Here is a 10645-nt window from a genome sequence, read left to right as displayed (position 1 = left end):
GAAAACAAATGGTAGAGTAAATGGTGGTCTAAGAGCAGTAGTACCAAAATCAATGGTAAATACTGTTATCAAATATCATCATGATGAAGTCGTAGGGGGCGGTCATAGTTGGATTTTCCGCACGATAGCTAAAATAGCATCTAAATTTACTTGGAAAAATATGTTCGATGAAATTAGGAACTATGTACGCCAATGTATTGTCTGTCAAAAATCGAATGATAGGAACACTCTTAAATACGGAGAATCTTATTCTAGGAAAGTAATCTATCCATGTAACACCTATTATTTAGATACTTTAGGGCCTTTGCCTAGCAGTAAAGGTTTTAAATATATCCTAGTTCTGGTAGATGCTGCTAGTAGATTCGTTGTAATGGAACCTTTGAGAACCTTAAGTTCACGTCTTATATGTGACAAATTAGAAAAGATCTTCATGTTTTATGGGTTATGTAATAAGCTGGTACATGATCAAGGATCATATTTCATGTCTACGACCTTTAAAAACTTTCTTTTTAGTAGGGGTATTCAAAATGTTACTACATCTAGCTACTCTCCTAGCTCTAATTTAGTAGAAAGACAGAATAAGGTAATTCGTCTAATATTAAGATCTTACATTCATCAAAATCAAACGAAATAGGTTGATTTCTTAAGACAATTTCAATATACCATGAATGTCAGTATAAATTCAGAAACGAAGAAGACACCTAGTGAAATTTTCTTAGGGCGTAAAATGTTCAACCCGATGGACGTAATTTGGTTATTAGACTTAGGTATAGTTGAAGCTTCTACTAATAAAGAAGAGGTCAGTAGAACGATCATGAATAACAGAAAAGGCGTGGCTCCGAAAGGAAAAGCTGTATAACAAAAAAAGAGTTCCTTGTACTCTTCAAGTAGGGGAACTGGTTCTCATTAAAAGGATTATGAAGGCATCTTTGGATAAAAAGTTCAATCCAAAGTTTGCATTGCAATATTCTGGCCCATTCCGTATTTTGAATTATCCGACAAAGAATACAGTCTGATTAGAATCTGTTGAAGATCCAACTAAGAAACTAAAAAGACATGTAATGTACATAAAAAAGTATTATTCTCCCCGAACTTCAGATGATACAGTAAATGAAAATCAAGGTTAAAATAAAAGGAGTAAATTCAGTCTATTTAGAGAACCTATGTAGATAGTGTACATATTTATGTATTTATGTTAATTTTTGTAATAATACTGTTCGTTGTGTTTGTATTCTGCAGGAATGTATTGTGATCGAGATCTGTATTGTCCACGGCGCTTGTCATTTTGTCAGTCCTGTTGTCAATGTTGTCATCCAATTGGTGCAAGGAGCAATTCCAGAGATCAACTTTAAAGATCCCGTCAATGAGTGCAGTGCAATGTCTCGACTAAGAAGAATATGTATGTATGTAACTAATCAAGGCCTGGGAACCAACAAGTAAGAGATCTATTCTTTTCTTATCGAGTGACATTGGAAATATGAACTTTATAAAATCGCAACTCAAATTCACTATCTGAAAAAAAATCTTTATAAAAATTTAAATGCGGGAGGCACTTTATTATGTACCGTGAATTTTCGTTGATCTCTAAGAAAAAAATGTAAATGTTTTTGGAAAGATATTATCAAACTATGTGACGGTAAATGCTCGCTTTGATTAAGTGATTCGCGTTTTTAACGCTAGGGTGAGCTGAGTCTAAGCCTTGACTGCGATGTCACCGTTTGCCCTGACATCTAGTGGCCGAATCGTAAACCTGTTCGACTGAACATTTTCTCTTCAGTTCTTTGGACAGGTGAGGGTAAAGGAACACATATATTCCTTTCGATCCATTAGATAACATGTAGTATGAGTTAAATTGAAAAAGTATAGAATGAGTAAGATTTAAATTTGCTATATTCACTGTCTTGGGAGGCTATTTATTTAGGCTAATGTATTCGAAATTTAAACCTGTTGTTTTTCTCCTTCGATCAGTGGATATTAGTAATTTTTTTGGAAATTTAAATCTTGAAATGAATAGTGATATTTTTTGGCTACTTAACTAGAAATTGCTAATACGTAGTAGTGAATGACTTTCGATATTTAATTATATTTTGTAGTGTATATTCATATTTCTTCGTGCTTGTTAATTAGATTCCATTTGGTACGTACGAAAAATCATTTAATCAATACGTGCACTTACTGCAATATTCAATTTCCTTGTGTGTTGTTTTGCATAAAAAATCTTGCTCCTTTAAAATCAGTTATATAGAGCTGTCAAAGTTTGCTCCTTTAGAGCCAGTAATATTGAGCTTTAATCGATTCATGTTATTTGTTAGTTGTTTGGCTTTATATTATTCGTTTATATTCAGAGATATTCATATTTATTGTTGTTGTTGAAAATTGCAGTTTAAAAAAAGGTAAAAATAAAAGTTTACTAGCATATATTTCATGGAGTCTCAATGCAACGAACCGAGGTCCCTATGTATGCGAGGACATTACGCTACATGTCCCAACACTTTTGACTAACCCTGTATGGAGATCCACACGTATGTTCTTACAGCAAAATTAAAGAAATGTTTTCAAGAGAATATTATTCATATGATATGTGTTTTTGTACTTTGATTCAGGGGCAGAAATGGACTTTTAGAACTAAGGGAACAGTCATTAATAGATAAAGTCTGATTGGACTATGTCTCGAGAATACAAATTCAGAGAGACACGGATGAAAGCAAACTTTCATCGAGAACCGACTTAAGCGATAGCGTTTGTTGCAGAACAAACAGCAACCAAACAAAATTAAGATCATAATTCAAGTTTCCTTTTTGTTTCTAATAACCACTGATATTCTTCTTCTGTTGGAGAAACATTTCTACTTACTAAGGGGACACTATCTCCTCGTGCATCTTTGATTTCCACTTCTGTTTTGATTTCAAGCTTTCTGGCCGAGGGACCATTTCTACCCGGCTCCTTTTCACTCGAGCCCTTTTGCCGCGGAACCCTTTTGGCCCGGGCCCTTTTGACTCGGGCCTTTCTCTCCTCACCCTTTTGTCCAGGCCCTTCTGGCATGGAATCGTACGAGTAACGCAGGGTGAACTAAAATGAGATAACATTTATTTGCATACAGATATTTTTGAATTTAATGGAAAAACCTTTTTTTTTAAAAAAAAAAGTACAAGTTTCTAGATTAATATGATGTTACAGTACTTTTCACCCTCAGAACACTTCTGATGCGACATAGAATGGCGCCATAGAGGTCGTGAATGATAGTAGGTGGAATTTAGGCTCACATCTTTCCGCATGTAACACATGACTCAGTTCCATGGGAGAGGGTGGAGGCGGAAATCTGCACCGGATATGTCTCCAAAACGGACCTAAGATGTCAGGTCTGGTGAGGGCCAGGGAATGTTTAACTTCATCTCAATGTTCCTCAAATCACACTGCAACAACTCCAGTTGTGTAAACGGGCGTGTTATAATCCTAGAATAAGGCATCTTTGCCCGAAAACAACATATAGACCAAAGGATGCACATGATCCCGTAAAATGGCAACATAGTCACTGGTAGACGTAATCGGTAAGCATATGCACAGAACTTACTGAAAACCAGGATTGTGGCCCACAGCATCACAGACCCGCCGTCATGTTTTGCTATTGGGGAGAGACACTGCAGATCATAGGTTTCTTTGGGCATCCTACTTGCACCGTAGTCCTACAATGGTTCTGACGACAACCCGCTTTAATGCTCGGTGGGGCCATCACTGAAGGGTTTCTTCCGTAGACGGTTCCTCTTCGGTGAAGTGGCTTTGAAATGAGTTTTGTAGGCCATCATCAACTCGGACATTGTCCCTCGTGACGCTCTGAACACATTTATCACTTTCGTCACGCTTACACCACATAACACAGCGCCAACAACTTGCCTACTTTGAAATGCAAAAAGGTCGCCAATTTTACACTATCAGCGTCTGCTTAGTTCACTACACACTGTCGTTCTACTGCACCTCACGTAGTATGAGGTTTGCGCTAACGTACCACCACCAATAACTTGGAGCTGCGATCGCTGCCTGACCACTGCCTATCTAGACATTTGACGTATTTTCAACTCTCGATATTTCCACTAAATTGATAAGTATCTGTATATGTATGCATTTAAATGTGTTTATACATTTCATTATTCCTTCGTAGAATCAAAGCATAACTTCGGTATTTTCTTCATATTATATATCCTCTCGCAACATTCAGCACGTCGGATGCTAAACATCTTATTGTTAATTGATATTATATACGTAAGGTTGCAATACGTCTAGGAAAAACGGGATTGTTCTGGATTCATGAGTGGAGATGTTCCGCAGATTTAGTAGAAATCAGATATTTTTTAAATAACACATTTCTGCATTAATAAGTCTTCTCCAGTCTGTCATGTTAATTCGAATGTCAAACACGCATTCACACTATCCAGCAAGACGTATTTCGAAAGAATGAGGTATTCATAGTGGCCATGTAAATTTGTCTGAATTTTACGAAGTCATCTACTGATAATTATTCATACTTTCTTTACCAAGGACAATCTTTTGGGGGGGAAATTGACATAAGAAACTTAATTACAAAATTAAACTTCCCAAACTCATACAGGCAATGATACATTTACTTAATACGCGTGTTGTCAAATCATTTTTATAAATAGAACAATATAAAACATATTTGGAGTGGTTATCCAGACTTCAGCAGGTAATTCTTCTAAGGACAGGCAACGAAAAGTCCTACATCAGTATATACATGATACCTTATCGTTCCGGATGTACGGAGTTTTCGAGAATATATTCAGTAGATGGTAGGACGGATGTAGCCAATGGAGACCATTCGAAATGAAAAATAAAATGAAATATATCAGTTTTACATCCCACGATTATGCCGTGTAGGCTAAAGCAGGTGGTGATGATGAGAAAGGAATGAAATGTTGGAGTGAAGAATGTGGAAGGAAACGGCAGAACCTCGAGAAAACCCATGAACATGGCGTTTATCCACCATAAAGCCCACTTGGTACGACCTGAGATCGAACCAGGGACTCCACCCACCAAGGGGAACGTTCTACTAGTGAGTCATCTCGACCCCGACACCATTCGAGCAACACCAGTTATCTTTGAAGCAGTGAAGCCATATCTAGCATCTTCACACTAAATCTAACATACTTAATTCACATGCACTTAGCATCTAGCATCTTGACTATAGTATCTTCTCCAAATCTAGAATAATTTCATTCTTTCTTCTGAAGAACAGAAAAAAAACGAAAAATTTCAGGGTTCAACCATTATCAGTAACTATTCCGTTTGAATGATTGCGACGGTTGGAGTAATAAAACCGATCTGTATTTCTGTTGTGTTGTGTTGTGTTGTGTTGTTGAATTCACAAAAAATGTTCGCATGTGTGAAGTCGTCCCCCTCCACCCAAGTATCTGGATCAGCACAGGTAATGGATGGGGTAGGTAGTACATGCGATGGCTTGGGTGGGCTAGCGAATTTAAGCTTTTAGGCCAACAATATTACTGAAATATGGGTACCGAAAGTTTGGGGCTTAGATCACACAAGCCCGAAAATATTTGGGCTAACCGAGAATTTACATGAGCCAGGTAGTACTCTTTATGGGCGGCGTGAATCTCAACAAATCTCAGCTTCTGGGCTAACTTAGTTACTGAGATATGGGTACAAAAGCTTGGTGGTTAGCATGAAGCTACCACCCCCAATGTCTAGGCTAGCCAAGATAATAAATGGGCCAGGTAGACAGACACCTTACTGGCTGTCTAGGCTAGCATGATGTGTCTACTGTCTACTAGGCTATTGAAACTCCCAATGCCAGATGAATGGAATGGGTACAGCAAAACATAGCCCAGACAGCCTAGACAGATATTGGGACTGTCATCTGGACCAACGAGAAGGTTCTCATCTTTTATCAACAAGACAGAGTTATGCTATATAAACAACATTAAACCAGGTATGGCGAAAAAAAATATTATCGGGACTTCTCATTCAGAATGAATATTAGCTAGCTAACTTATAGCTGCTGGTCCTGGAGATCTGGTTGCAGAGCCTGGAAGAAACAACAGCAGTGTTTACATTAATATATAGTGTAAACACTGCAAAACAAACTGTTGCCTTCCTTCGAAAGAAACTTTCCCGGACAGGTAGAGTATATATTTATCAAGGATGTTATAAAATAGAGGATCTGCCCATGTGTATCTTCATCCTATTAACTCAATTTGATTGGCTACTCTCGTTTCCGCCATCGTCTGATTGGCTCCTTTCGTATCCGCCATATATGTTGGCTCAAAACATTGCGATCTTATTGGGTGAAGTGGGCAGAGTAGGGGTGGAGAGATTGTGACGTATGGCTTCAAGATGTGACGTATAGACAGATCCTCTATTTTATAACATCCTTGGTATTTATGCATGAAAACATGTTTTTTTTTTCGCATCATTTGAATGCTTCTGCGCCCAACTTTTCATCTTTTCCTCCATTAAATGAACTTCTTAATAATAAAGAGCGTGATTTAATCATGTGAAGATATAATATCGACTCACACCTAGACTTAGTCTACGATGAATTCAATCGATATTTTCTGATTTGTGTAAAGAAGACTGGCAATGCAAATTACCAAGAATATCTTTTATCATTCATGTGGATTTACTTCCACATGAAATTCAGAAAGAAACAACTGAATTGATGTGCGATTCAGGTGCCAAAGAATGGTTTCAATCAATGTGTTTGGAAGAATTTTGGGTTTGTTTCCTGCTTATTTAGCCAAGAGTAGCAAAAGAATTCTTAAAAGTCTTTGTTTAGTTCTCGACAACTTACCTTTGTGAATCAGAATTTTCGACGTTGACCATAATAAAATCAAAAGTATCGCAACCGTTTGAAAGTGGAAAATAATCTCAGATATGCTTTGTCGAACTTATCAATATCAAAAAATTTGTAAACAAAAGCAATGTCAACCCTCACACTGTTTTCCTTTGCCCTTACTTGATAAGTTTTTGAACTCCATCTTATACACTGAAATAACATTTTATACTATTTTTTGGTAATTTTGTGAAAAAAGTAATTTGCATAATTATTTATTTTTTAATAAAGTAGAAATCCTCAATTGGAATAGGAGACACAAAATGTTAAACATGCAGCGTTTTGAAGTTTGATAAAGCTAAAGTGTAAATGCTTATTACAAGCTATGTTTTATTTATAATTTTACATTTTATTACTGCCATAGCTTGCGCCTCCCTTACTCGCTCTTGTACGCACCCTCAGGGGCCGTGTTCCCCCGGTTGGGAACCACTACTATAGAGATTCTATAAAGTTAATGTAGATTTTCGAAAACAATCACACAGCACAAACACCCACATTTTCCCCAGCTGTCCCCATTCGTGATAGATCCCTTGATTACGGAGTTCTTTAGCTAACAATGTGTAACCATAGTATGCTAAACTTATAAGGCATTTATGCAGAGTTGTTTTGAAGTGTGATTAGCGTCATACAAAAGGCCTGAGTACTGCAGGAAGCATATGTTAGTCGAACTCTTTAGTATGACACTAATCACGCGTCAGAACGACTCTGCATAAGGTCTATAATGTCATTTTATTTTCATTTTTATTAGAGGCCTAATATACGAAATATCGTAGTTCTAATTGTCAATGGTATACCATTGACATTTGAGTACTTGTTTTAGGAGCTTATTTATTTAAGTAAGTAAATAAATTCAGAACTTTATCTAACAAGGAAGGGTCACGCAGCGGCTCCGCTGAGATCCGAATGAGACAATTGTGTTTGCATTTGATATGTTACAACTAGACGAATCCCAAAGTTATACGTGCCACCGGGCAGGATATCGTGAGTTACAACATATTTTGTAATGTAAAAGTTACGAAAAAATTACATTGTAAAATAATTTGAAACGGGCCATTTGTTCGGAAACGATTGGATAAATGGAAAACTCGGTGACCACGTGTCCCATAATTTTCAAGGGAGTACTTCTGGGGCTAAAAATTTTTGCCCCAGGGTCCTCTGTAGGGTCCCAGACGGGGTCCAACTCAAAAGTTTCAAATGGCAAGGAGGGTTAAGTCGCACATCGTTTGAAAGCTGTTGTTAAATGAAAGAAAATGGAGCAAGTCTCGACTCTCTACAACTCTGTGCAAAATGGCGGAGGGTCAAAATGTAAACAAAAACTTAATTGAAAAGTCCATGGCCACCCCTATAAATCGGAAACGGTGAGACAAATGTGAAAACAGGAAAGGACGTGTGGTATTACTTCCAAAGTACAACGATTTAAGTTAAAACATCTTGTTCTAGGGCCCTCACAGGGTCCCAGGTGGGGTCCAACTCATAAGTTTCAACCGGCAAGGGGGGTTAAGTAGCACATCGTTTGAAAGCTGTTGTTAAATGAAAGAAGATGGAGGAAGTCTCGACTCTCTACGACAACCCTGTGCAAAATGGCGGAGGGTCAAAATGTAAACAAAAGCTAAATTGAAAAATCTATGGCCACCTTGAATCCAAGATGGCCGCTTAAAACCTATGTCGAAAGTATAGGCATACCAAACTGCTGAAGCTAGGAAAGCTAAATTTGGTATGAATGCTGATCAGGAAAAATAAGTGACAAGAGGATACGAAATATTCAAAAAGTGACATCTTGTGTTCAAAATGCCACACTATTTATCGAACCATGTCCAGCTCAAACCACTGGAATTGGAGAAGCGAAATGTGGTATTTACGTTTATGGTCAATAGTAGATATCCAGAAAATATCAAAGACGTATCATCTATAATCCATTATGTCTGCCAGCGTGAAAAATGAGTTTGTATATAAATATGTTATTTGGAGTATTATGACCAAACCAACAAACTTTGACGCAGCTCGATGTGCTGGAGTGATTTGCACGTGGTTGGTACTGCTCGCCAATCTTGTAAATGAATGTTTTTTTTTTTTTTATATCTAGTATTGCTTGAAACATTGTGATCAAACCAACTAATGGCATACAAATATAACCATCACGAATACGTTACAATAGAGCTCTCAACCTAACTGGTGCAGCAAGTCCTTTATGTATTAACTACTTATGAGAAAATTAGAAAAGTCCCGAAGATATTCAACTTTTGTTTAGCATTATGAATAGAAAGTCAGAGTTATGTGTTCATTGCATATTCATTATTTTCACGTAAATGTTATCGAAAGAACCGTGACGATCGTACATTAGGAACAAAACATATATGTGTTACTACGGAATGAAATAATAGTTGAAGTGAATCGAAATTCAGTTGTTCTTTAATATTCCTATTGTTTCTAAATACATAATAGAGAAAAGTGGAAATTTACATTTGTACTGTTATGAATGTACACAATAGCAAAATGATATTGAACAGATACAAAATGTAAATAGACGTAAGTAAGTGTAATGTAAATAGATGTAGGTAGGGCGTTCGAAAGCTACCTACAAAAAGGTTTACTAGCATCTATTACATATATTGAAATTAAGCTTTATTAACGTTGTTCAAACAGAAAAGCAGTACTTACGTCTCGCCCACAGCACAGCATACACCCATTCGATACGCTCCTACAACAGATTGGCATCATGACAAACACCAGATCTATTATATCGATTTAAGCACCGGAAACCAGTTTTCCAAGCACTAATTATAAAGCAGAAATATAATATTACATATACAGTATCAACAAACTTAACTGTTTCAGCTGTGTCTTCCTTTTCCGATAGATCACTGCTGACATTATGTTGCGTCTTCATTCATTCGACCCGTTCAAATACAGAGGTATGTGAGAGATCCAAGCGAAGTACAGAAGTTGTCACCACCAGGCGGCTGCTCTAACCACCGAAGCAGACGATTGGAAGCATAGAATGGAGAGCACTAGGCCCTATTGATTTTTTTTCAAAAACTTATTTACTATTTCGAATATTTCTTATTTCTTTATTATACTCACTTTTATCTTCTATCCTGGTTGTATCATACATAAATTAATCCGTCATTGTGAACACAAGATGTCCCGTTTTTGAACATTTCGTATCTTTTCATCACCTACTCTTACTGATCATCATTCATATCAATTTGGTTTTCCTAGTTTCAGCAGTTTGGTATGCCTATACTTTCGACATAGGTTTTAAGCGGCCATCTTGGATTCAAGGTGGCCATAGATTTTTCAATTTAGCTTTTGTTTACATTTTGACCCTCCGCCATTTTGCACAGGGTTGTCGTAGAGAGTCGAGACTTTCTCTATCTTCTTTCATTTAACAACAGCTTTCAAACGATGTGCGACTTAACCCTCCTTGCCATTTGAAACTTTTGAGTTGAACCCCGTCTGGGACCCTACAGAGGACCCTGGAGCAAAAATTTTTAGCCCCAGAAGTACTCCCTTGAAAATTATGGGACACGTGGTCACCGAGTTTTCCATTTATCCAATCGTTTCCGAACAAATGGCCCGTTTCAAATTATTTTACAATGTAATTTTTTCGTAACTTTTACATTACAAAATATGTTGTAACTCACGATATCCTGCCCGGTGGCACGTATAACTTTGGGATTCGTCTAGTTGTAACATATCAAATGCAAACACAATTGTCTCATTCGGATCTCAGCGGAGCCGCTGCGTGACCCTTCCTTGTAAGTAAGTAAAAGTTCTGACTGC

This window comes from Thermobia domestica, chromosome 1, assembly GCF_964235325.1.
Source record: "Thermobia domestica chromosome 1, izTheDome1.hap1.1, whole genome shotgun sequence".
In the NCBI taxonomy this organism is placed as follows: Eukaryota; Metazoa; Arthropoda; class Insecta; order Zygentoma; family Lepismatidae; genus Thermobia; species Thermobia domestica.
The sequence above is the reverse complement of the archived record's forward strand: the minus strand, read 5'-3'. Positions refer to the sequence as shown.